Source organism: Macaca nemestrina, chromosome X, assembly GCF_043159975.1.
Source record: "Macaca nemestrina isolate mMacNem1 chromosome X, mMacNem.hap1, whole genome shotgun sequence".
NCBI lineage: Eukaryota > Metazoa > Chordata > Mammalia > Primates > Cercopithecidae > Macaca > Macaca nemestrina.
This window is the reverse complement of record NC_092145.1, coordinates 89960852-89986659: the sequence shown is the minus strand read 5'-3', so window position 1 is coordinate 89986659 and position 25808 is coordinate 89960852. Positions and strand designations below refer to the sequence as shown.

The window sequence follows — 25808 nt, the reverse complement described above, 5'->3', positions numbered from 1 at the left end:
ATTGTATAATTCATTATTTTAACCTTATACTTCTTAACACTCTGCATAAAAAAAAAACAAACAAGCAAAAAGGAAACTAACAAAAACTCTATGTCTTAACTTTGTCCCCTTGCTTTTTAACTTTATGCTGCTTCTATTGATATCTTATTGTACTGTCTGTCTTAAAAGTTGTTGAAGTTATTACTTTAAATTGGTTCATCGTTCATTCTTTCCACTTAGTATAAGAGTAGTTTGTACACCACAGTGACAGTGTCTGTGTTTTTCTGTATACTTAATATTACCAGCGAATTTTGTACCTTCAGGTGACTATTTATTGCTAATTAGCATCTTTTTCTTTCTAGTTGAAGTATTCCCTTTAACATTTCTTGGAGAATGTCTTGTGTTGATGAAACCTCTCATCTTTTGTTTTTCTGGGAAAGTATTCTTTTCTTCTTTATGCTTGAAGGATATTTTGGCCAGATATACTATTCTAAGATAAACTTTTTTTTTCCTTAAGTATTTTAAATATATCTTGCTACTCTCTCCTGACCTGTAAGGTTTCCCCTGAGAAGTCTGCTGTCAGATGTATTGGAGCGCCATTGTATATTATTTGTTTCTTTTCTCTTGTGCTTTTAGGAATTTTTCTTTATCTTTTACCTTTGGGAGTTTGATTATTAAATGCCTTGAGATAGTCTTCTTTGGGTTAAATCTGCGTGGTGTTGCATAAACTTCTTGTATTTGGATGACAATATCTTTTTTTTAGGTTTGGGAGGTTCTCTGTTATTATCCCTATGAATCAACTTTCTTCCCCTGTCTTTTTTTCTACCTCCTCTTTAAGACCAATAACTCTTAGATTTATTCCTTTGAGGATATTTTCTAGATCTTGTAGGCGTGTTTCATCATTTTTTATTCTTTTTTCTTTTGTGTCCTCTCAATGTGTATTTTAAAATAACCTGTGTCCAAGCTTACTAATTCTTTCTTCTAATCACTAATCCTTCAGTTCTGCTACTGAAGAACTTTGATGCTTTCTTCAGTATGCCAATTGCATTTTACAGCTCCAGAATTTCCATTTGATTAACCTTAATTATTTCAATCTCTGTTAAATATATCTGATAGAATTCTGAATTCCTTCTCTGTGTTATCTTGATTTTCTTTGAGTTTCCTGAAGGCCCTGGGGTTCTGAAGTCAACAGGTGGCAAAGCAAGCCAGGCCTGTGTCCTCCTGCTTTAATGAGAGTTTTTAACATAAAGCGATATTGAATTTTATTGAAAGCCTTTTCTTCATCTATTCAGATAAGCATATGATGTTTGTCCTTAGTTCTTTTTATGTGATGAATTGCATGAATTGATTTACACGTGTTGAACCAACCTTGTATCCCAGGGATGAAGCCTACTTGATCATGATGGATTCACTTTTTGATGTGCTGCTGGATTCAGAATACAGTTTGCCTGTATTGTGTTGAAGATTTTTGCATCTATGTTCATGAAGGATATTGGCCTGAAGTTTTATTTTTTGTGTCTCTGCCAGGTTTTGGCATCAGGATGATGCTGGCCTCATATAATGAGTTGGGGATGAGTCTCACGTTCTTAATTTTTGGAACAGCTTTTGTGGGAGTGGTGCAGTTTTTTTTTTTTTTTTTGTACATCTCATAGAACTCGACTGTGAATTAGCTTTCTGTTTGTTTGTTTGTTTGTAGGCTATTTATTACTAATTAAATTTCAGAGCTCATTGGTCTTTCAGGGATTCAATGTCTTTTTTATTTTCAGTCTTGTGAGTTTGTATGTGTTCAGTAATTTATCGTTTTCTTCTAGAGTGTCTAGTTTATGTGCATAGAGTTGTTCATAGTAGCCTCTGATGGATATTTTTATTTCTGTGAGGTCAGTGGTAAAGTTCCCTTTGCCATTTCTGATTGCATTTATTTGGATCTTTTCTTTTTTTCTTTATTAATGTAGCTACTGGTTGGTCTAGTTTCTTCAACCTTTGGGATCATCGATGTTTTGTATGTTTTTTTGTGCCTCAATCTCCTTTATTTCATCTCTGATTTTGGTTATTTCTTGTCTTCTGCTAGCTTTGCAATTGGTTTTCTCTTGCATCTGTAATTCTTGTAATTGTGATGTTAGGTTGTTAATTTGAGATCTTTTTAACTTTTTGATGTGGTGTTTAGTGCTATAAATTTCCTTCTTAACACTGCCTTAGCTGTGTCCCAGAGATTCTGGCTTGTTGTGTCTTTGTTCTCATCAGTTTCAAAGAATTTCTTGATGTCTTCTTTAATTTGATTATTTACCCAAGAGTGGTTCAGGAGTCACTTGTCTAAGTTCTATATAATCGTATGATTTTGAGCAATTTCCTTTGCCTTGATTTCTATTTTTATTGCATTGTGGTCCAAGAGTGTGGTTGGTTTGATTGCTGTATTTTTTTTTTTTTTGAGTTTGCTGAGGGTTGTCTTATGTCCAATTGCATGGTTGATTTTAAAGTATGTATCATGTGGCAATGAAAAGAATGTATACTCTGTTGTCTTTTGGTAGAGAGTTCTGTAAATGTGTTTTAGGTCCATTTGGTCAAGTGTTGAGTTCAAGTCCTGAATTTTTTTGTGATTTTTTTAACCTCAATGATTTTTTTTCATATTGGCAGTGGGGTGTTGAAGTGTCCCACTATTATTGGGTGTGAAACAAAGTCTCTTCATAGGTTTCAAGGAACTTGCTTTATGAGTGTGAATGCACCTGTGTTGAGTGCATGTAGATTTAGGATAGTTAGATCTTCTTGTTAAATTGGACCCTTTACCATTATATAATGCCTTTCTTTGTCCTTTTTGATCTTTGTTGATTTGAAATCTGTTTTCTCTGAAATTAGAATTGCAACCTCTGCTTTTTTTTTTCTGTTTTTCATTTTCTTGGTAGATTTTTCTCCATCCTTTATTTTGAGCCTATGGGTGTCATTGTATGGAAGATGGATCTCTTGAAAACAGCATACCATTGGGCCTTTCTTCTTTATCCAGCCTGCCTGTGCCTTTTAGTTGAGGAATTTAGCCCATTTCCATTCAAGGTTGATATTGTTATGTGTGGATTTTCTCCTGTCATTATGTTAGCTAGTTATTATATAGACTTGTTTTTGTGGTTGCTTTTTGTTGTCACTGGTCTATGTACTTAAATGTGTTCTTCAAGTGGCTTGTAATGATCTTTCCTTTTGATTTGTAGTGTTTCCTTCAGGAGCTCTTGTAAGGCAGGTCTGGTGGTAACAAATTTCCTAAGCCTTTGCTTTTCTGGAAAGGATCTTTTTCTTGTTTGCATATAAAGCTTAGTTTTGCTGGATATGAAAATTTTGACTGACATTTCTTTTCTTTAAGAATGTTGAATATTGGCTCCCAATTTTCTTCTGGCTTGTAGGGTTCCTGCTGAGAGGTCCACTGTTAGTCTGATGGGCTTCTCTTTGTATGTGACCTGACCTTTCTCTCTAGCTGCCTTTAACATTTTTTCCTTTATCTTGACCTTGGAGAATCTCATGGGTATGTGTCTTGATGATGATCTTCTTGTGAATTATCTTGTGTGGGATCTCTGCATTTCCTGAATTTGAATATTGGCCTCCCTAGCTAAGTTGGTAAAGTTCTCATGGATGATATCTTGAAATATAATTTCCCAGTTGCTTCCATTCTCTTCATCTCAGGGACACCGATGGGTTATGGATTTGGTCTCTTTACATAATCTCGTATTTCTCATAAGTTTTGTTCATTCATTTTCATTCTTTTTTCTTTATTCTTTTCTGACTATCTTATTTCAGAAAGGCAGTCTTCAAGCTCTGATTCTTTCTTCCTCTTGGTCCATTCTGCTATTAATTCTTGTGATTGCATTATGAAATTCTTGTAGCGTGTGTTTTCAGCTCTATCAGATTAGTTATATTGTTTTTTATGCTGGCTATTTTGCCTGTCAGTTTCTGTAACATTCCAGTCCACATTTCTTTTTTTTTTTTTCCTTTATTATTATTATTATCATTATTATTATTATTATTATACTTTAAGTTCTAGGGTACATGTGCATAACGTGCAGGTTTGTTACATATGTATACTTGTGCCATGTTGCTGTGCTGCACCCGTCAACTCGTCAGCACCCAACAACTCGTCATTTACATCAGGTATAACTCCCAATGCAATCCCTCCCCCCTTCCCCCTCCCCATGTCCACATTTCTAATGTTGTTTCTGTAATTTCAGCCATCTCGGCCTGGTTCAGAAACCTTGCTAGAAGGCTACTGTGATAATTTGTAGGAAAGAAAGCACTCTGACTTTTTGAGCTGTCAGGTTTCTTGTGCTGGTTCTTTCTCATCTTTATGGGCTGATGTTCCTTTATTCTTTGAGGTTGCTGTCCTGTGGATGAATTGTTTTTCTCTTATCCTATTTGATGACCTTGATAGTTTGTGGTATTTGGTGGGTACAGTCAACTTGCTTTGTTTCTGAAGATATTAGGGGGCAGGGCTCATTCTGATGGGTGGTGGCAGCCAAAGAATTTCATGGGGTTGTGGCAGTGAGATCTGTTCTTGTTCACATGTCCTAGCAGCAGTGGCAGCAGCAACATGCTTGTTGGCTACCACAGGGCATTAGCAGGTGCCAGGGTGCAGGCCTCCATATGGGTGTTTGCAGAGGCAGAGGAGGTAGCATGGCTTGGGCACTGGGGGGACCCCTACTTGTTATAGTGCACCTCGTCATGCCAGTGTTGTTGTCAGCACAGAGGTGGGGTGTTGGCAGAAGCAATACTGTGTGTGCCCCCTGTGCACATTCACACAGGTAGAGGTGGCCTCTCAGGGTGGCAGAGTGTCATTTGTTTTCTAAGCCTAGTTTTACTCCAATGGCAGTGTTAGCCCAGAGGCAAGATGCTGATAGGAGTGGTGCTAACAGGCTCTGTGCCTGCAAAGACTCTGACTGCAATGGCCATATGGTTGGGGGATGGGAGGAATAATGCAATCACACTGGCAGCAGTGGCAGTGCAAGGTATACGTACACAAACACACACATACACACACACGCACACGCACACACACACACACACACAATGGTGGGACAGAGAAGGCAAAGTCTGTCCATGCACATGCATAGTGGCAAAGCAATGGCAGGGGGGGAGGTGTCCATGCTCTCGTGGGAAGCTGCAGTGGAGTGTGGGAGGGGACAGGCTGTTATGTGTTGGTGGGGGTCACTCTGCTGGAACTCTTTTCTGGTCAGGCATGGTTCACCAGTGCAAGAGCTACAATGTAGGCCCCCAGGGCACCTGAAATCACACTGCAAGCAAGTCCAGCCAGGCTGAGGCCCTGGGAGAGGCCAGCAGACCAAGGGGTGTTCAGATTGGACCAGTTTTGTGTAATGGGCAAGAAAATTCTATAGAGTTCAGGTATGGACAGTTCCCCTAGGACTAAAGTTTCCTATGGAAGCAAGTTGAGCCTAGGAAGATGGCCATCCCTGGCTGCACTTCACTATAGACATTCCCACATCAAACCCTCTGGGCTCTACACCAGCTGGAGTGCTGCCCCTACCACTCCTCTAATGGCTTTCCCTGTCAACTCAAGTGTCCATGGTGGGAGGGAGTCTCCTCCTGCCAGAATTCCAGAAGCCCATTTTAGAGCATGTTGCTTCTTGCCAGTTCAACTCACCCATTCTCCCAGAGTTGTCAGAGGCCAAGAACAAGTCCTGCTGCACTGTCGCCCTGTGCAGGGTTTCCAGCTTCCTCCTCCTTCAGCCAAGCTTCTGGTCTTTCCTCCATCCACTCTTAGTGCCATACCTCTGAAGATCTGTTAGGAGTGCACCAGTTGTCCCAGTCCCTCAGTGGCAGCTGGTTCACCTGGATGCATCTAGTCAGCCATCTTGCCTAGCTTCTACAGTATTATAATATTTTGTTTTGTCCATATGTTTACTTTTAGCAGTAGAGGTTATACTTTCATTTGTCTTTGTGCTGTTTTCTATTATCCTTTCATATCAGCTTCAAAGGACTCACTTTAGCATTTTTTCATAAGGCACATCTAGTGGTGATGAACTCTCTCTGCTTTTGTTTATATGGGAAATCATTTCTCTTTCTATTTAGAAAGACAGTTTTTCTGGATATAATATTGTTAGTTAATAGGTTTTTTTTAATTACTTCAAATCTATCACATCATTCTTTTCTAACCTGCAAGGTTTCTGCTGATAAATCTACTGATAGTTTTATGGGACTGTCTTATATGTCATGAGTCACTTCTTCTTTAAAAATTTTCTCTTTGTCTTTGACATTTGACAATTTAGCCATAATGTTGTCAGTTTGAAGTCCTTTGGTTTCCTATTAGTTGGGTTCTGTTGGGCTTCTTGAGTCTAGATGTCCATATTGTTTCCCAGATTTTGGATATTTAGGCCATTGTTTCTTTAAATAAATGTTTGTCCCTTTATGTCTCTTCTTTTTCTTTTAATATCATAATGCATATATTGATCCACTTGATTGTGTCCCATAAGTCCTTTTAGACTTTCTGCACTTCTTTTTTATTATTTTTGTTTCTCTGACTAATAATTTCAAATTACCTGTATTCAAGTTTGTGACTTCCTTCTTCTGGTTGATCAAGTGTAATGTTCAAACTGTCTAGTGAATTTTTCAGTTCACTTATTGTATTCTTTAGCACGTAATTTTCTGTTGGGCTCCTTTTATGTTTTCAGTTGATTTGTTATTTTCATTTTATTTATGTATCATATTCTGAGCTTGTTGAGCATCTTTATGATGGATATTTGAATTGTTTGTCAAATAATTCATATATCTCCTTTACTTTAGGGTCAGTTCCTGGAGACTTATTTTGTTGTTTTGGCTTTGTGCCATGTTTTCTTGTTTCCTTGTTTGCTTTGTACCTTTATGTTGGATCCATGCATTTAAGAAAATGACCACCTCTCCAAATCTTTATAGGCTGGCTTTGTGCAAGGAAAGACCTTCACAAATCAGCCTAATTAGAGGGTCCTTTCAGACATTTTATGTGTATATTTCTTCTCTGGACTTGTATATGCAAATTTTTAATTAAAGAGATTTATTAGTTCACATCTCCCTTTAGTTCTTAGTTTCCCCCAGGCTTCTAGAGTGTACTGAACCATATCAGTGCTTTTTATCTAGTAAAATAAATTAAAGTCTGTTTTAAAGTAAAACAAGTTTCTTGGTCAGACCCCAAAAAGCTATAATGTTGAACACACACTTTACTCTTCTGTCTCCCCTCCCTGAAGGAGAAGCCTTTGAGCTGTGTTAACATCTGTCTTCTCTACTGCATGTCCTGTGGAATAGCAGCAAATCACTTACATCTCTTTTGTTTTCAGCATCCCCCAGAGATCTAGAGTATGCCAGCCCTGTCCACCTTCTCAGAGCGATGAGACAGAAACCCATTTCTCGAGCAGTCCCCCCAAAAAGACAGAATGTGGGACACATGCCACAACTTTTTCCCTTCCTAGAGAGAAGCTGAGAGTTGGGAGTTTCACCCTCTCGTTCTATGCTGAGCTGGGAGGAGGGAGTATGGTGAGTGAGTGCTTTTTGTCTAAACTTTTGCCCTTGTTCTCAGTAGCCTTCAACCTAGCACACTTTTTCACGAGTCTCCAGATACAGGGAAGACAGAAATTATTTCCTCAGCCTTCCCCTGAAAAAGTCTTCATATTGGACATAGGTTTCAGCCTTCTTCTTTTTCTCTCTAGGAAGAAGCCAAGAATTGGGAGTTTTCTGCTGATCATGCTATACTGAGCTGGGCAGAGAGACCATGGCGAGTGAGTACCATTAATTTTCCTACCAGCTTCAGTGTGGCTGGTTTTAGCTTGTCTGTGATGCAGGAGCCTTTTAACTAGTTTTTGGATTTCTCTTGAAGGGAATTGACCTGTGTATATTTTTGCTTGTTGAATTGGTGTCTCCTTTGGGGGAAGAAGTTTTCTGACTTTCTATTTTACCATATTCCTGACATCACCAGTCTCTATTTTATTATTTGTTTTCTTTTTGTTACTTTTGTTTCTTCTTCTCTTTTTTCCCTTCCTTCCTTCCTTCGTTCCTTCCTTCCTTCCTTCCTTCTTTCCTTCCTTCCTTCCTTCCTCCTTTCTTCCTTTCCTCCTTTCCTCCTCTCCTCCTTCCTTCCCTTCCTTCTTTCCTTCCTTCCTTCTTTCCTTCTTTTCTTTTCTCTTTTCTTTTCTTTTCTTTCTTTCTTTCTTTCTTTCTTTCTTTCTTTCTTTCTTTCTTTCTTTCTTTCTTTCTCATTCTTTCTTTCTTTCTTTCTTTCTTTCTTTCTCTTTCTTTCTTTCTTTCTTTTCTTTCTTTTCTTTCTTTCTTCTCTCTCTTTTTTCAGCATCTTGCTCTGTCACCTAGGCTACTGGAGTGCAGTGGCGTGATCAGAGCTCACTGCAGCCTTGAACTCCTGGCCTCCTGTGGCCCTGTAGCTAAGACTACAGGCATGTGCCACCATGCCTGGCTGATTTTTGTTTCATTTTTGTAGGTATCAGGTCTCAACATGTTGCCCAGGCTGGTCTCAAACTCCTGGCCTCAAGCAATTCTTCCACCTCAATCTTCCAAAGAACTGGGATTACAGGAATGAGCCACCATGCCTGGCTTGTTACCCCTGTTTCTTGTTATTATTTAACTACTATTTCTTTTTTTTTTTTTTTTTTTTTGAGACTGAGTCTGGCTCTGTCGCCCAGGCTGGAGTGCAGTGGCCGGATCTCAGCTCACTGCAAGCTCTGCCTCCCGGGTTTACGCCATTCTCCTGCCTCAGCCTCCCGAGTAGCTGGGACCACAGGCGCCCGCCACTTCGCCCGGCTAGTTTTTTGTATTTTTTAGTAGAGATGGGGTTTCACCGTGTTAGCCAGGATGGTCTCGATCTCCTGACCTCGTGATCCGCCCGTCTCGGCCTCCCAAAGTGCTGGGATTACAGGCTTGAGCCACCGCACCCGGCCTATTTAACTACTATTTCAGCCCCACATTCTTTCTCATCTCCTACTGGGATTCTGATAACAACAGACAGTGGTCCTGTCTTTTGTTATTGTTCCACAGATCCCTGAGGCTCTCTTCTTTTTGTTTCTTTTTCATGATACTTTCTCTTTGTTTGGATTGAATAAGTTTTGTTGATATGTCTTTAACTTCACTGATTCTGTTCCTTACCTCTAATCTAGTATTGAGTCCATTTGATGAGTTTTAAATTTTATTTTGGCTATTTGTATTTTTTAATTTTATAATTTACATTTGGTTCTTTTTAAAAAATAAATAACTCCTTTATCTTTGTTGAGATATTCTGTTTGCATTTGTTTAAAGATATTTTTAATTACTTGTTGAAGCATTTTTATGAGAGCGGTTTTAATTTTCTTACCAGTTGACTCCAACTTCAGAATAATATTGCTATTAATATCAGTTAATTATGTTTTCTCAGTCAAATTGTAGTTTTCCTTGTTCTTTGCATAAGGAATGATTTTCCATTTTATCATGGATATTTTGGTTACTATTTTAGGAATTTCTTGATTCTTAAATCTATTTTAGCAAGCAGTGATCCTGTTTAGGTTTAGAATATAGGTTCTGACCTATTTTTGTGGGTTTTAGGTCTAATGACAATTTAGTTTTCAGAACCATTCTGATGTATTTTGTCTTTCTGATGGTGCTTCAGTTTCCATTTATTCCCTATTAGTGCCATCTGCCATGGCACAAAGCACTCTGCTGGGCCACCTGGTGTCATTGAGCCACGTTATCCTGTAGGGGTTGAGTCAGAAGCTACGGGGACTGAGTCTTCTTGTGCCAATTAATAGAGGACTAAGAGATGATGGTGCCCTGGGTTTGGAATGGAAATTGGGTGGACCAGCCCTTCTCTGCTTCCACTGCAGGTAGACCAGCCTGCAAGCACTGCAGGTGTTTAGCCTGCAAGCACTACAGGTGTTGAGCACTACAGGTGTTGGGTTGGACTGCTGGAGCTTCACTGCTACTCCTGTGAGCTGTCAGTGTCCTAGTTGTGTATCAGGAGTTAAGATGGCCCATCAGGGTTCTGAAACTACTTATGTGGGCAGATCAGTTCACCTGCTGATGACCTCGTTGTGGGTGGAAGCTGGATTTTCCAGGAGCTTTGCAGCTGCCTCTCTGTGCAAATCAGGTTATTCTCAGGTACTTTGGTTGTAGAACAGGAGTTGGGGCTGTCCGCTAGGTCTCTGTTGGGCTTTTTATCAGAACATAGATCAGAGAAAGCAAGGTTAAGTTTGTTTTTGTTTTTGTTTTTGTTGTTTATGCCTGTTGGCTGTTCTGGATTGCAGGTGTCCCCAGTGCCTAGTCTGAGATATTTAGGAGGTAAAAAGAAAACTCAGGGAAATCATAGCATTCTTATTCCTCAAATCTTTAGGTTGCTAACTCATATAGTTTCTTACCATATTTCAGAGTCCTTTTATTTTTTCTGTTCAGTAATTTCCGGAGTATTTACTTGAATTTAGAGGATGGTAGCATGGAAAAGTAAGTTTACAATATCTTGTTCCAGAGTTTCTGGATATATATTAATGGTGAAACTAACAAGATTTGGTGATGGATTGCATTTTGGATGTGAGTGAAAGAGACTCAAGGGTCGTTCCAAGGATTTTATCCTAAGCAACAAAGTTAGTGGTGGCAGCATCTACCAAGAAGGGAGACAATGGAGAAAGACCAGGTTTGGTAGGACTAGGGCTGGGAATTAAGAGTTTGTTAAGTTTGAGATATGTGAGTGATAATGTTTATTACAAAGTTGGATTTACAAATATGTATTTCAAGGATGGAGATATAAATTTGGAAATCATCAGATTATAAGTTGTAAATATAGCTGTGAGACTCAGTACAATGACTTAGTGAATAAGTATAGATAGAGAATGAGTCCAAGGACCAGCTCTGGCACATTCCAACATTTCAAGTTCAGGAAGGAAAAGAATCGAGTGAAAGAGATGAGAATGAGTAGCTAGTAAGGTAGGAGGAACATAAGAAGAAATTATTGTCATGAAATCCAAGGGAAGTATTTCCAGAATGAGGGCAAAATCAATTGTCACAAATGTTGCTGAGCGATCAAACTAAATGTGATTTGAGGATTGACTATAGGATTTGACAATATGGAGATTATCAGTGACCTTAGTGAGAGAGATTTCAGTTGGAGGCTTGAAATCAAAGATTGATTGAAGTGTGACAAGAGAGTGACAATACATGGTATGGAGACACAGAGAATAGACAACTCTTTGGAGGAATTTTCTTTTGTTTTAATTTTTAATTTTTGTGGGCACATAGTAGGTATATATAGTAATGAGGTACATGAGATATTTTGATATAGACATGTAAGACATAATAGTCACAACATGGAAAATGGGTCATCCATACCCTCAAGCATTTATCCTTTGTGTTAAAACAATCCAATTATACTTTTTTAGTTAATTTAAAATGTACAATTAAATTATTATTCATTATAGTCACCATTTTTTGCTATCAAATATTAGGGCTCATTCATTCTTTCTTTCTAACTTTTGTATCGATGAATCATCCCCACTTTCCCCAAAAACCCCTACTACCCTTCTTAGCCTCTGATAACCATCCTTCTACTCTATATCTCTACAAGTTCAATTGTTTTGAATTTTAGATCCCACAAATAAGTGAAAACGTGTGATGTTTCTCTTTTTCTTCCTGGCTTATTTCACTTTACATAATGACTGTGTCATGTGATTTGAATGCCAACTCAGTGGCAGTACAAGAGAACACTAGATGGACATCTAAGGTTTTTTACTTCAGTCCCTGACACCGGGATGGCACCTCTGGACTCACCTGGGACTTGAGGGACCTCACTGCCCTGAAGGGAAGGATGCAGGCCTGGCCTGGATTGCTTTGCCACCTTCTGATTAAAGAGCTGCAGGGCTTGGAGTGAACATAGGCAGTAACCAAGGAGTGGTTACATCAGGCCTTGGGTGAGACCTAGTGCTGTACTGGACTCAGGTCTGACCCAGCACAGTCATAGTGGTGGTGGCCACAGGGGTGCTTGTGTCACTCTACTCCCACCTATAAGTGGCTCAGAGCACAGAAAGAGACTCTGTGTAGAGGAAAGAAAGGGAAAAGAACAAGCATCTGCCTGGTAATCCAAAGAATTTTTCTGGGTCTTGTCCAAGACCATCAAAGCGGTACCTCTGTAAGTCTGCAAGAACCACTGTGTTACTGGGCTTGGGTTGCCCACAAAAGCAGATACAGATTAGAACACAACACATAAGTACTTTCAAATACCTGGAAAGCCTTCCCAAGAAGGAAAAGAACAAACAAACTCAGACAATGAAGACTACAATAAATACTTAACTCTTCAATACCCAGACACCAAAGAACATATACTAACATCAACACTATCCAGGAAAGCATGACCTCACCAGGTGAACTAAATAAGCCACCAGGGGCTAATCCCAATAAACAGAGATACATGCTCTTTCAGACAGAGAATTCAAAATAGCTGTGTTGAGGAAACTCAAAGAAATTGAAGATAACACAGAGTTGGAATGCGGATTTCTCTCAGATATATTTAACAAAGCAATTAAAATAATTTTTAAAAATTAAGCAGAAACTCTGGAGCTCAAAAATTCAGTTGACATACTAAAGAATGCATCAGAGTCTCACAACAGCACAACTGACCAAGCAGAAGGAAAAGTAATGAGCTTGAAGACAGGCTATTTGAAAGTACATATTTAGAGGAGACAAAAGAAAAAAAATGAATCACACCTATGGGATCTAAAAAATATCCTCTAAGGGCCAAATCTAGTGACCTTAACGAAGAGGTAGAGAAAGAAAGAGATAGGGGTAGAAAGTTTATTCAAAGAGATAATAACAGACAAGTCTCAAACCTAGAAAAAGATATTAATATCCAAGTACAAGAAGTTTATAGAACACCAAGAAGATTTAACTGAAAGAAGACTAACTTGAGGTATTTAATAATCAAGCTCCCAAAGGTCAAGGATAAAGAAAAAATCCTAAAAGCAGCAAGAGAAAAGAAACAATTAACATACAATGGAATGTAAAAATATGTGACAGCAGACATTTCAGTGGAAACCTTACAGGCCAGGAGAGAGGGCATGTATTAAAAGTGCAGAAGGGAAAAAACTCTCACCCTAGAATAGTATATCTGGTGAAAATATCCTTCAAACCTGGAGAAACAAAGGCTTTGCCAGACAAATAAAAGCTAAGGGATTTAATCAATAACAGACCTATCCTAGAAGAAATGCTAAAGGGAGTAATTCAACTAGAAAGAAAAAGATGTTAATAAGCAATAAGTAATCACCTGAAGGTACAAAACTCACTGGTAATAGTAAGTACACAGAAAAACACAGAATATTATAACATGTCACTGTGGTGTGTAAACTACTCATATCTTAAGTAGAGAGACTAAATGATGAGTCAATCATAAATAATAACGAAAAACTTTTAAGATGTAGACAGTATAATATCAATAAAACAGTAAAAAGTTAAAAAGCAGGGGACAAAGTTAAGTAATAGAGTTTCTATTAATTTTCTTTTTACTTTTTTTTAATGCAAAGACCATTAAGTAGTTATCAGGTTAGAATAATGGATTATAAGATAGTTTTGCAATCCTAATGGTAAACCTTGAACTATAAAACATATGGATACAAAAAAATAAAAATTAAATAAACTAAATTATATCACCAGAGAAACTCACCTTCAGTAAAGAAAGACGGGGGGGGGGGGGGGGGGGCGGGGGCAAAATGGCCGAATAGGAACAGCTCCAGTCTCCAACTCCCAGCGCGAGCGACACAGAAGACCAGTGATTTCTGCATTTTCAACTGAGGTACTGGGGTCATCTCACTAGGGAGTGCTGGACAATCGGTGCTGGTCAGCTGCTGCAGCCCGACCAGCGAGAGCTGAAGCAGGGCGAGGCATCGCCTCACCTGGGAAGCGCAAGGGAGAAGGGATTCCCTTTTCCTAGCCAGGGGAACTGAGACACACAACACCTGGAAAATCGGGTAACTCCCACCCCAATACTGCGCTTTAAGCAAATGAGCACACCAGGAGATTATACCCCACACCTGGCCAGGAGGGTCCCACACCCACGGAGCCTCCCTCATTTCTAGCACAGCAGTCTGCGATATCGCGGCAAGGCAGCAGTGAGGCTGGGGGAGGGGCACCCGCCATTGCTGAGGCTTAAGTAGCTAAACAAAGACACTGGGAAGCTCAAACTGGGTGGAGCTCACAGCAGCTCAAGGAAACCTGCCTGTTTCTGTAGACTCCACCTCTGGGGACAGGGCACAGCTAAACAACAACAACAACAACAAACAGCAGCAGAAACCTATGCAGACGCAAAGGACTCTGCCTGACAGCTTTGAAGAGAGCAGTGGATCTCCCAACACGGAGGTTGAGATCTGAGAAGAGACAGACTGCCTGCTCAAGTGGGTCCCAGAGCCCTGAGTAGCCTAACTGGAGGACATCCACCGCTAGGGGCAGTCTGACACCCCACACCTCACAGGGTGGAGTACACCCCTGAGAGGAAGCTTCCAAAACAAGAATCAGGTACACTTGCTGTTCAGCAATATTCTAACTTCTGCAGCCTCTGCTGCTGATACCCAGGCAAACAGGGTCTGGAGTGGACCTCAGGCAATCTCCAACAGACCTACAGCTGAGGGTCCTGACTGTTAGAAGGAAAACTATCAAACAGGAAGGACACCTACACCAAAATCCCATCAGTATGTCACCATCATCAAAGACCAGAGGCAGATAAAACCACAAAGATGGGGAAAAAGCAGGGCAGAAAAGCTGGAAATTCCAAAAATAAGAGCGCATCTCCCCCTGCAAAGGATTGCAGCTCATCGCCAGAAACGGATCAAAGCTGGACAGAGAATGACTTTGACGAGATGAGAGAAGAAGGCTTCAGTCCATCAAACTTCTCAGAGCTAAAGGAGGAATTATGTACCCAGCGCAAAGAAACTAAAAATCTTGAAAAAAGAGTGGAAGAATTGATAGCTAGAGTAATTAATGCAGAGAAGGTCATAAATGAAATGACAGAGATGAAAACCATGACACGAGAAATACGTGACAAATGCACAAGCTGCAGTAACCGACTCGATCAACTGGAAGAAAGAGTATCAGCGATTGAGGATCAAATGAATGAAATGAAGCGAGAAGAGAAACCAAAAGAAAAAAGAAGAAAAAGAAATGAACAAAGTCTGCAAGAATATGGGATTATGTAAAAAGACCAAATCTACATCTGATTGGGGTGCCTGAAAGTGAGGGGGAAAATGGAACCAAGTTGGAAAACACTCTTCAGGATATCATCCAGGAGAACTTCCCCAACCTAGTAGGGCAGGCCAACATTCAAATCCAGGAAATACAGAGAACGCCACAAAGATACTCCTTGAGAAGAGCAACTCCAAGACACATAATCGCCAGATTCACCACAGTTGAAATGAAGGAAAAAATCTTAAGGGCAGCCAGAGAGAAAGGTCGGGTTACCCACAAAGGGAAGCCCATCAGACTAACAGCAGATCTCTCGGCAGAAACTCTACAAGCCAGAAGAGAGTGGGGGCCAATATTCAACATTCTTAAAGAAAAGAATTTTAAACCCAGAATTTCATATCCAGCCAAACTAAGTTTCATAAGTGGAGGAGAAATACAATCCTTTACAGATAAGCAAATGCTTAGAGATTTTGTCACCACCAGGCCTGCCTTACAGGAGACCCTGAAGGAAGAACTAAACATGGAAAGGAACAACCGGTAGCAGCCATTGCAAAAACATGCCAAAATGTAAAGACCATCGAGGCTAGGAAGAAACTACATCAACTAACGAGCAAAATAACCAGTTAATATCATAATGGCAGGATCAAGTTCACACATAACAATATTAACCTTAAATGTAAATGGGCTAAATGTTCCAATTAAAAGACACAGACTGGCAAACTGGATAAAGAGTCAAGACCCATCAGTCTACTGTATTCAGGAGACCCATCTCACATGCAGAGACATACATAGGCTCAAAATAAAGGGATGGAGGACGGTCTACCAAGCAACTAGAGAACAAAAAAAAGCAGGAGTTGCAATCCTGGTCTCTGATAAAACAGACTTTAAACCACCAAAGATGAAAAGAGACAAAGAAGGCCATTACATAATGGTAAAGGGATCAATTCAACAGGAAGAGCTAACTATCCTAAATATATATGCACCCAATACAGGAGCACCCAGATTCATAAAGCAAGTCCTTAGAGACTTACAAAGAGACTTAGACTCCCATACAATAATAATGGGAGACTTCAATACTCCACTGTCAACATTAGACAGATCAACGAGACAGAAAGTTAACAAGGATATCCAGGAAATGAACTCATCTCTGCACCAAGCAGACCTAATAGACATCTATAGAACTCTCCACCCCAAATCAACAGAATATACATTCTTCTCAGCACAACATCGCACTTATTCCAAAATTGACCACATAATTGGAAGTAAAGCACTCCTCAGCAAATGTACAAGAACAGAAATTATAACAAACTGTCTCTCAGACCACAGTGCAATCAAACTAGAACTCAGGACTACGAAACTCAATCCAAACCACTCAACTACATGGAAACTGAACAACCTGCTCCTGAATGACTACTGGGTACATAACGAAATGAAGGCAGAAATAAAGATGTTCTTTGAAACCAATGAGAACAAAGATACAACATACCAGAATCTCTGGGACACATTTAAAGCAGTGTGTAGAGGGAAATTTATAGCACTAAATGCCCACAAGAGAAAGCAGGAAAGATCTAAAATTGACACTCTAACATCACAATGAAAAGAACTAGAGAAGCAAGAGCAAACACATTCAAAAGCTAGCAGAAGGCAAGAAATAACTAAGATCAGAGCAGAACTGAAGGAGATAGAGACACAAAATACTCTCCAAAAAATCAATGAATCCAGGAGTTGGTTTTTTGAAAAGATCAACAAAATTGACAGACCACTAGCAAGATTAATAAAGAAGAAAAGAGAGAAGAATCAAATAGACGCAATAAAAAATGATAAAGGGGATATCACCACCGACCCCACAGAAATACAAACTACCATCAGAGAATACTATAAACACCTCTACACAAATAAACTGGAAAATCTAGAAGAAATGGATAATTTCCTGGACACTTACACTCTTCCAAGACTAAACCAGGAAGAAGTTGAATCCCTGAATAGACCAATAGCAGGCTCTGAAATTGAGGCAATAATTAATAGCCTACCATCCAAAAAAAGTCCAGGACCAGATGGATTCACAGCTGAATTCTACCAGAGGTACAAGGAGGAGCTGGTACCATTCCTTCTGAAACTATTCCAATCAATAGAAAAAGAGAGAATCCTCCCTAACTCATTTTATGAGGCCACCATCATCTGGATACCAAAGCCTGGCAGAGACACAACAAAAGAAGAGAATTTTAGACCAATATCCCTGATAAACATCGATGCAAAAATCCTCAATAAAATACTAGCACACCGGATTCAGCAGCACATCAAAAAGCTTATCCACCATGATCAAGTGGGCTTCATCCCTGGGATGCAAGGCTGGTTCAACATTCGCAAATCAATAAACGTAATCCAGCATATAAACAGAACCAAAGACAAGAACCACATGATTATCTCAATAGATGCAGAAAAGGCCTTTGACAAAATTCAACAGCCCTTCATGCTAAAAAAACTCTCAATAAATTCAGTATTGATGGAACGTACCTCAAAATAATAAGAGCTATTTATGACAAACTCACAGCCAATATCATACTGAATGGGCAAAAACTGGAAAAATTCCCTTTGAAAACTGGTACAAGACAGGGATGCCCTCTCTCACCACTCCTATTCAACATAGTGTTGGAAGTTCTGGCTAGGGCAATCAGGCAAGAGAAAGAAATCAAGGGTATTCAGTTAGGAAAAGAAGAAGTCAAATTGTCCCTCTTTGCAGATGACATGATTGTATATTTAGAAAGCCCCATTGTCTCAGCCCAAAATCTCCTTAAGCTGATAAGCAACTTCAGTAAAGTCTCAGGATACAAAATTAATGTGCAAAAATCACAAGCATTCTTATACACCGGTAACAGACAGAGAGTCAAATCATGAATGAACTTCCATTCACAATTGCTTCAAAGAGAATAAAATACCTAGGAATCCAACTTACAAGGGATGTAAAGGACCTCTTCAAGGAGAACTACAAACCACTGCTCAGTGAAATAAAAGAGAACACAAACAAATGGAAGAACATACCATACTCATGGATAGGAAGAATCAATATCGTGAAAATGGCCAGACTGCCCAAGGTTATTTATAGATTCATTGCCATCCCCATCAAGCTACCAATGAGTTTCTTCACAGAATTGGAAAAAACTGCTTTTAAGTTCATATGGAACCAAAAAAGAGCCCGCATCTCCAAGACAATCCTAAGTCAAAAGAACAAAGCTGGAGGCATCACGCTACCTGACTTCAAACTCTACTACAAGGCTACAGTAACCAAAACAGCATGGTACTGGTACCAAAACAGAGATATAGACCAATGGAACAGAACAGAGTCCTCAGAAATAATACCACACATCTACAGCCATCTGATCTTTGACAAACCTGAGAGAAACAAGAAATGGGGAAAGGATTCCCTATTTAATAAATGGTGCTGGGAAAATTGGCTAGCCATAAGTAGAAAGCTGAAACTGGATCCTTTCCTTACTCCTTATACGAAAATTAATTCAAGATGGATTAGAGACTTAAATGTTAGACCTAATACCATAAAAACCCTAGAAGAAAACCTAGGTAGTACCATTCAGGACATAGGCATGGGCAAGGACTTCATGTCTAAAACACCAAAAGCAATGGCAGCAAAAGCCAAAATTGACAAATGGGATCTAATTAAACTGAAGAGCTTCTTCACAGCAAAAGAAACTACCATCAGAGTGAACAGGCAACCTACAGAATGGGAGAAAATTTTTGCAATCAACTCATCTGACAAAGGGCTAATATCCAGAACCTACAAAGAACTCAATCAAATTTACAAGAAAAAAAACAACCCCATCAAAAAGTGGGCAAAGGAAATGAGCAGACATTTTTCAAAAGAAGACATTCATACAGCCAACAGACACATGAAAAAATGCTCATCATCAATAGCCATCAGAGAAATGTAAATCAAAACCACAATGAGATACCATCTCACACCAGTTAGAATGGCAATCATTAAAAAGTCAGGAAACAACTGGTGCTGGAGAGGATGTGGAGAAATAAGAACACTTTTACACTGTTTGTGGGATTGTAAACTAGTTCAACCATTATGGAAAACAGTATGGCGATTCCTCAAGGATCTAGAGCTAGAAGTACCATATGACCCAGCCATCCCATTACTGGGTATATACCCAAAGGATTATAAATCATGCTGCTATAAAGACACATGCACACGTATGTTTATTGCGGCACTATTCACAATAGCAAAGACTTGGAATCAACCCAAATGTCCATCAGTGATGGACTGGATTAAGAAAATGTGGCACATATACACCATGGAATACTATGCAGCCATCAAAAAGGATGAGTTTATGTCCTTTGTAGGGACATGGATGCAGCTGGAAACCATCATTCTTAACAAACTATCACAAGAACAGAAAACCAAATGCCGCATGTTCTCACTCATAGGTGGGAACTGAACAATGAGATCACTTGGTCTCGGGAAGGGGAACATCACACACTGGGGCCTATCACGGGGACGGGGGGAGGGATTGCATTGGGAGTTATACCTGATGTAAATGACGAGTTGATGGGTGCTGACGAGTTGATTTGTACAGCACACCAACATGACACAAGCATACATATGTAACAAACCTGCACGTTATGCACATGTACCCTAGAACTTAAAGTATAATAAAAATAATAAAAATCAAAAAAAAAAAAAGAAAAAGAAAGCAAGAAAAGGAAGAAGAAAGGGAAGATCAGAGAACAAACAGAAAACAAATATCAAACTGACATGAGTAATTTCTTATTTATCAATAATAACATCAAATGTAAATGGACTAAACTCCTGAATCAAAAGATGTAGAGCGACTGATTGGATGAATAAAGAAGATCCATTGATCGGTTGCCTACATGAAACACACATTACCTATAAAGACACACATAGTCCGAAATTGAAGGGATGGAAAAAGGTATTCAGTGCCAATGGAAACAAAAAAAAGAGTCGGAATAGCTATACTTACATCAGACAAAATAGATTTGAAGACAAAAACTATAGGAAGAAACACAGATCACTATAAAATGATAAAGGGGTCAATTCTACAATATGATGTAAAATTTAAAGTGTATTTGCACCCAACACTGGAGTATTCGGGTGTATAAAGAAAATGTTATTGGTGCTAAAGAGAGGGATGGACCTCAATACAATAATAGCTAGAGACTTCAACACCCCAATTCCAGCATTGGACAGATTTTCCAGACAGAAAACCAACAAAAATAATCAGACTTAATCTAAACTGTAGGCCAAATGGATCAATAGATATTTATAGAACATGTCATCCAATGGCTGCAGAATACAGATTCTTTTTCTCAGCACATGGATCATTCTCAAGGATAGACCATAAGTAATGTCACAAAACAAGTCTCAAAAAATTGAAATATTAGCAAACATCTTCTCTAACCACCATGGAATAAAACTAGTAATGAATAAGAAGAGGAATTTTGGAAACTATACAAATTACACAGAAATTAAACAGTGTGCTCCTGAATGACCAGTGGTCAATGAAGAAATTAAGAAAGAAATTGAAAAATGTGTTAAAAGAAATGAAAGTGGAAACACAACATGCCAAAACCTGTGTGATACAGCAAAAGCAGTCCTAATGGGGAGTATATATCTATAAGTGTGTGCATCAAAAAGGAGGAAAACTTTGGAATAAATAATCTAGTGATTCATCTTAAAGGACTAGAAAAGCAAGTACAAACCAAACCCAAAATTAGTAAAATAAAATTGATAATAAAGATCAGAGTAGAAATAAATCGAATTGAAATGAAGAAAATAATACAAAAGACCTAGGAAACAAAAAGTTACTTTTTTGAAAAGTTAAGCAAAATTTACAAACGTTTAGCCAAACTAAGAAAAGTAGAGAAGATACTAATAAAGTTAGAAGTGAAAAAGGATACATTACAACTGATACTGCAGAAATTCAGAGGATCATTAGTGGCTATGATGAGCTATATATGTCAGTAAAATGGAAAATTTAGGAGAAATGGACAGTTTCCTAGGCACATACAACTTATCCAGCTTGAACAAGAAAGATATCCAAAACCTGAACAGATCAATAACAAGTAATGAGATCAAAGCTGTAATAACAAGTCTACCGATAAAGAAAAGCCTGGGGCCTGATGACTTCACTGATGAATTCTACCCAACCTTTAAAGAATGAAAAGCAATCCTACTCAAACTATTCCAAAAATTGGAGGAAGTGGGGGGACTTCCACAATCATTCTATGAGGTCAGTATTACCCTAACAAAACCCGGTAAAGACGTATCAAAAAAAACAAAAAGAAAACTGGAGGTCAATATTGTTGATGAGTTTTGGTGCAAAAATCCTCAACAAACTCTAACAAACTGAATTCAACAATATATTAGAAAGATCATTCATCATGACCAAATTGGGTTTATCTCTGGGATGTAAGAATAGTACAAAATACACATATCAATCAGTGACGTACATCATATCAACAGAATGAAGGATAAAAAACATATGGTCATTTCGATTGATGCAGAAAAATCATGTGATAAAATTCAACATCACTTCATGATGGAAACCTGCAAAAGAACAGGGGATAGAAGGAACTTATCTCAAGATAATGAAAGCCATATATGACAGACTCACAGCTGGTTTCATACTAAATGGGGAAAAACTGAAAGCTTTTCCTCTAGATTCTGGAACACAACAAGGATGCCCACTGTCACCACTGTTATTCAACATATTACTGGAATTCTTAGCTGGAGCAATGAGACAAGAGAAAGATATAAAGGGCATCTACATTGGAATGGAAGAAATCAAATTATCTTTGTTTGCAGATGATATGATCTTATATTTATAAAAACCTTAAAATTCCACAAGAAATCTACTAGAAATGGTGAAAAATTCAGTAAAGTTTCAGGATACAAAATCAACATAACAACATTCAGTAGCATTTCTATATGCCAGCGATGAACAATCTGAAAAAGAAATTGAAAGAGTAATCCCATTTACAATAGCCACACATAAAATTAAACACCTCAAATTAACCAAAGAAGTGAAAGATTGCTATAATGAAAACTATAACACTGATGAAAGAAATTGAAGAGGACACCAAAATATGGAAAAAGTATTCCATGCTCATAGATTGGAAGAATCAATATTGTTAAAATGTCTACACCACTCCCAGTACTCTACAGATTCAATGCAATCCCTATCAAAATACCAACGACATTCTTCACATAAATAGAAAAAAAAAATCCTAAACTTTATGTGGCATGAAAAAAGACCCAGAATATGCAAAGCTATTCTAAGCAAAAAGCAGAAAACTAGAGGAATCACATTACTTGACTTCAAATTATATTATACTACAGAACCATAGTAACCAAAACACTGTGGTACTGGAATAAAAACAGATACACAGACCAATGGAACAGAATAGAGAACCCAGAATTAAATCCACAGTCTTACACTGAACTCATTTTCAACAAAGATGCTAAGAACATACACTGGGGAAAAGCCAGTCTCTTCCATTAATGGTGCTGGAAAAACTGGATATCCATATGCAGAAGAATGAAACTAGACCCCTACTCTTGCCGTATACAAAAATCAAATTGAAATGGATGAAAGACTTAAATCTAAGACCTCAAAATATGAAATTATTACAAGAAAACATTGGAGAAAATCTGCAGGAAAATGATCTGGGCAATGATTTTTTGAGCAGTACCCCACAAGCACAGGTAGCCAAAGCGAAAATGAACATATGGGATCACATCAAGTTAAAAAGCTTCTGCACTGCAAAGGGTACAACCAATAAAGTGAAGAGACAATCCACAGAATGAGAGAAAATATTTGCAAATTATGAATCTGACAAGGGATTAATAAGCAGAATATATAAGGAGCTCAAACAACTCTATAGGAAAAATAATCTGATAAAAAATGGGCAAAATATTTTAATAGGCATTTCTTAAAAAAAGACATACAAATGGCAAACAGGCATATGAGAAGGTGCTCAACATCATTGGTCATCAGAGAAACACAAATAAAAACTGCAATGAGATGCCATCTCACCCCAGTTAAGATGGCTTATATTTAAATGACAGAGAATAACTAATGGTCGTGAGGATGTGAAGAACCCTTGTACACTGTTTGTGGCAACGTAACTTATTACAACCACTATGCAGAATAGTTTGGATGTTCCTCACAAAACTGAAAATTGAGCTACCATATGATCCAGCAGCCCCATTGCTGGGTATATACCCAAAGAATAGAAGTCTGTATATTTAAGTGATAGTTGCACTCTCATGTTTCTTGCAGCACTTTTCACAATAACTAAGAGTTGGAAGCAACCTAAGTGTCCATCAACAGATGAAGGGATAAAGAAAACTGGTACTTATACACATAAAAAGAATGATATCCTCTTATTTGCAACAAGGTAGATGGAACTAGAGATCATTATGTTACATGAAATAAGCCAATCACAGAATGACAAACATCACATGTTCTCACTTGTTTGTGGAATCTAAAAATTAAAACAATTGAACTCATGGACATAGTTGAAGGATAGTTACCAGAGGCTGACAGAGGTAGTGAGAGGATGGGAGTGGGAAGGTAGAGATAAGTGATGGATACAAAAAAATAGTTAGAAAGAATGAATAAGACCTACTATTTATTAGCACAACAGGGTGATTGTAGTGAATAATAACTTAAGTGTAAATTTAAAAATAACTAAAAGAGTATAATTGTACTGTTTGTAACACAAAGAATAAATACTTGAGGAGATGGATGCCCTATTCTCTTTGATGTGATTACTTGACATTGCATGCCTGTTTCAAAACATCTCATTTACCCCATAAACATATACACCTACTATGTACTCACAAAAATTAAAAATAAAAAAAATCAAAAATGTGAAACCAAATCAACATGGTTTTGTGGTATTTTGTTTTTATTCTTAAGATTCAGAGGCTGGGTGTAGTGGCTCACACCCCAGTTTGTGTGGCTGAGATTGAAGGATTACTTGAGGCCAGGGGTTGAAGACCAGCCTGGGCAACATGGTGAGACCCCCATCTATACAAAAAATAAAAAATTAGCCAGGCCTGGTTTGAAGCACTTGTAGTCCCAGCTACTCGGAAGTATAAGATGGGAGGATCGCTTGAGCACAGGTGTTCGAGGTTATAGTAAGCTATGATTGTGCCATTGCACTTCAGTATGGGCTATACCCTGTCTCAAAAAAAGAAAAAAAAAAGATTTTGAAAGAATCACATATTTAGGGAAACGTTGGACATCTAGTACAAAGAACTTTTTAAATCTACCATTTGAGAGTCAGTTGCTGACCTGATTCATTATCACCCTTGAATATTTTAATACATATTTCCCACAAACAAGGACATTCTCCAACATGATCACAGAGCATGCAGCAAAGTAACAATGATATCAGATATTAGATATTAGATAACATTCTAATCCTCAGATTTAATTCACATTCTACCAATTGTGTTAATAATTTTTTTTTTTTTGGAACATAGATCACTTCAAAATCATGTGTTACATTTACCTGTCATGTCTTTTTAGTATCCTTCAGTTGGTACAGTTTCCTACTCTTTCTTTGCCTTCTATGACCTTGGCTCTTTTGAAGATTACACACACTATATTTACATCTGTATTTATTTTTATCTATAAATATTAAAAACCATGAATTCTAAAGCCAGTCCTATATCACAGGGTTTGTTCTTGTTTTCTCTTTTTCTTTGTAACAATAAGAAACCTGACTTCTATTTTCCTTAATATATTTACTTGTTTGAGAAATTTCCTTGTAACCAATCTTTCATTTCCACCAGGATGCAGATAATCTCCTTGTCTTGTTCAGGAATTGACCTCTCATTCCAGCACACCCTTTCCACACAGTTACCATTTTCACTGCTGTGGTCTGAATGTTTGTGCCCCCCACAGAAATCCATATGTTGAAACCTAATTACTGATGTGAGGCTGTTAGGAGTTGGGGCTTTTAGGAGGTTATTAGGTTATAAGCACAGAGTTTTCACGAATGTTGTTAGTTATTGCCATTATAAAAGATCCAAGATAACTTCTTTGCTCCTTCAGCTATGTGAGGTTACCGAGAAAAGAAGGTTGTCTGTGAGCCAGGAAGTGGCCATCATCAGGCACTGAATTTGTGGGTGCCTCGATCTTGAACTTTCCTGTCTCCAGAACTGTGAGAAATAAATTTATGTTGTTTATAAGCTACCCAATTTATGGTATTTTGTTATAGCAGCCCAAACAGACTAAGACATTCTTCATTCTTTGACTCTGATAACTCATGCCAGGCTTCGCCTCCACAAGGATAGGGTCCTAAGCTTGTTTCAGCTCTGATACCCAATGCTGGGCTGGCCTCCAACATGGATACCCACCTTACTCTGCTTGGGCTCTAATATCCCAAGCTAGAGCACCCTGAGCATGGATACCTCCCTTATCCTGCTGGGGTTCTGATGCACTGGCTGTCCCTGTAAGTGGGCACCCTCTCTAACACACCCAGTCTCTGAGTCTTCTTTTTAGATCTGCTCTCTGAATCTAATGGATGCCTTCATCATTACATTTAGCTCCGACATCCACAATAGGTGCGTTCCCCTCATCATCAATGCCCTTCTCACCTCCCTTGGGCTCTGGCATACCAGGATG

The 25808-nt window shown here is 38.5% G+C and overlaps 1 protein-coding gene across 16 annotated transcripts in view; it reads left to right on the top strand.

Annotated features, from left to right (window-relative positions):
* Window positions 1-25808, top strand: part of LOC105476707 (zinc finger CCCH-type containing 12B) — a 433900-nt gene that overhangs the window by 32559 nt on the left and 375533 nt on the right. For 13 of the 16 annotated variants that reach the window (XM_071088672.1, XM_071088669.1, XM_011732879.3 and 10 more), the window contains exon 2: window positions 7644-7712. The gene's annotated coding sequence lies outside the window, so the exon portion shown is untranslated. Of the gene's footprint in view, window positions 1-6217; window positions 7471-7643; window positions 7713-25808 lie in introns of those variants that run through there. The other 3 variants (XM_071088663.1, XM_011732877.3, XM_071088664.1) reach the window with 2 other exon arrangements.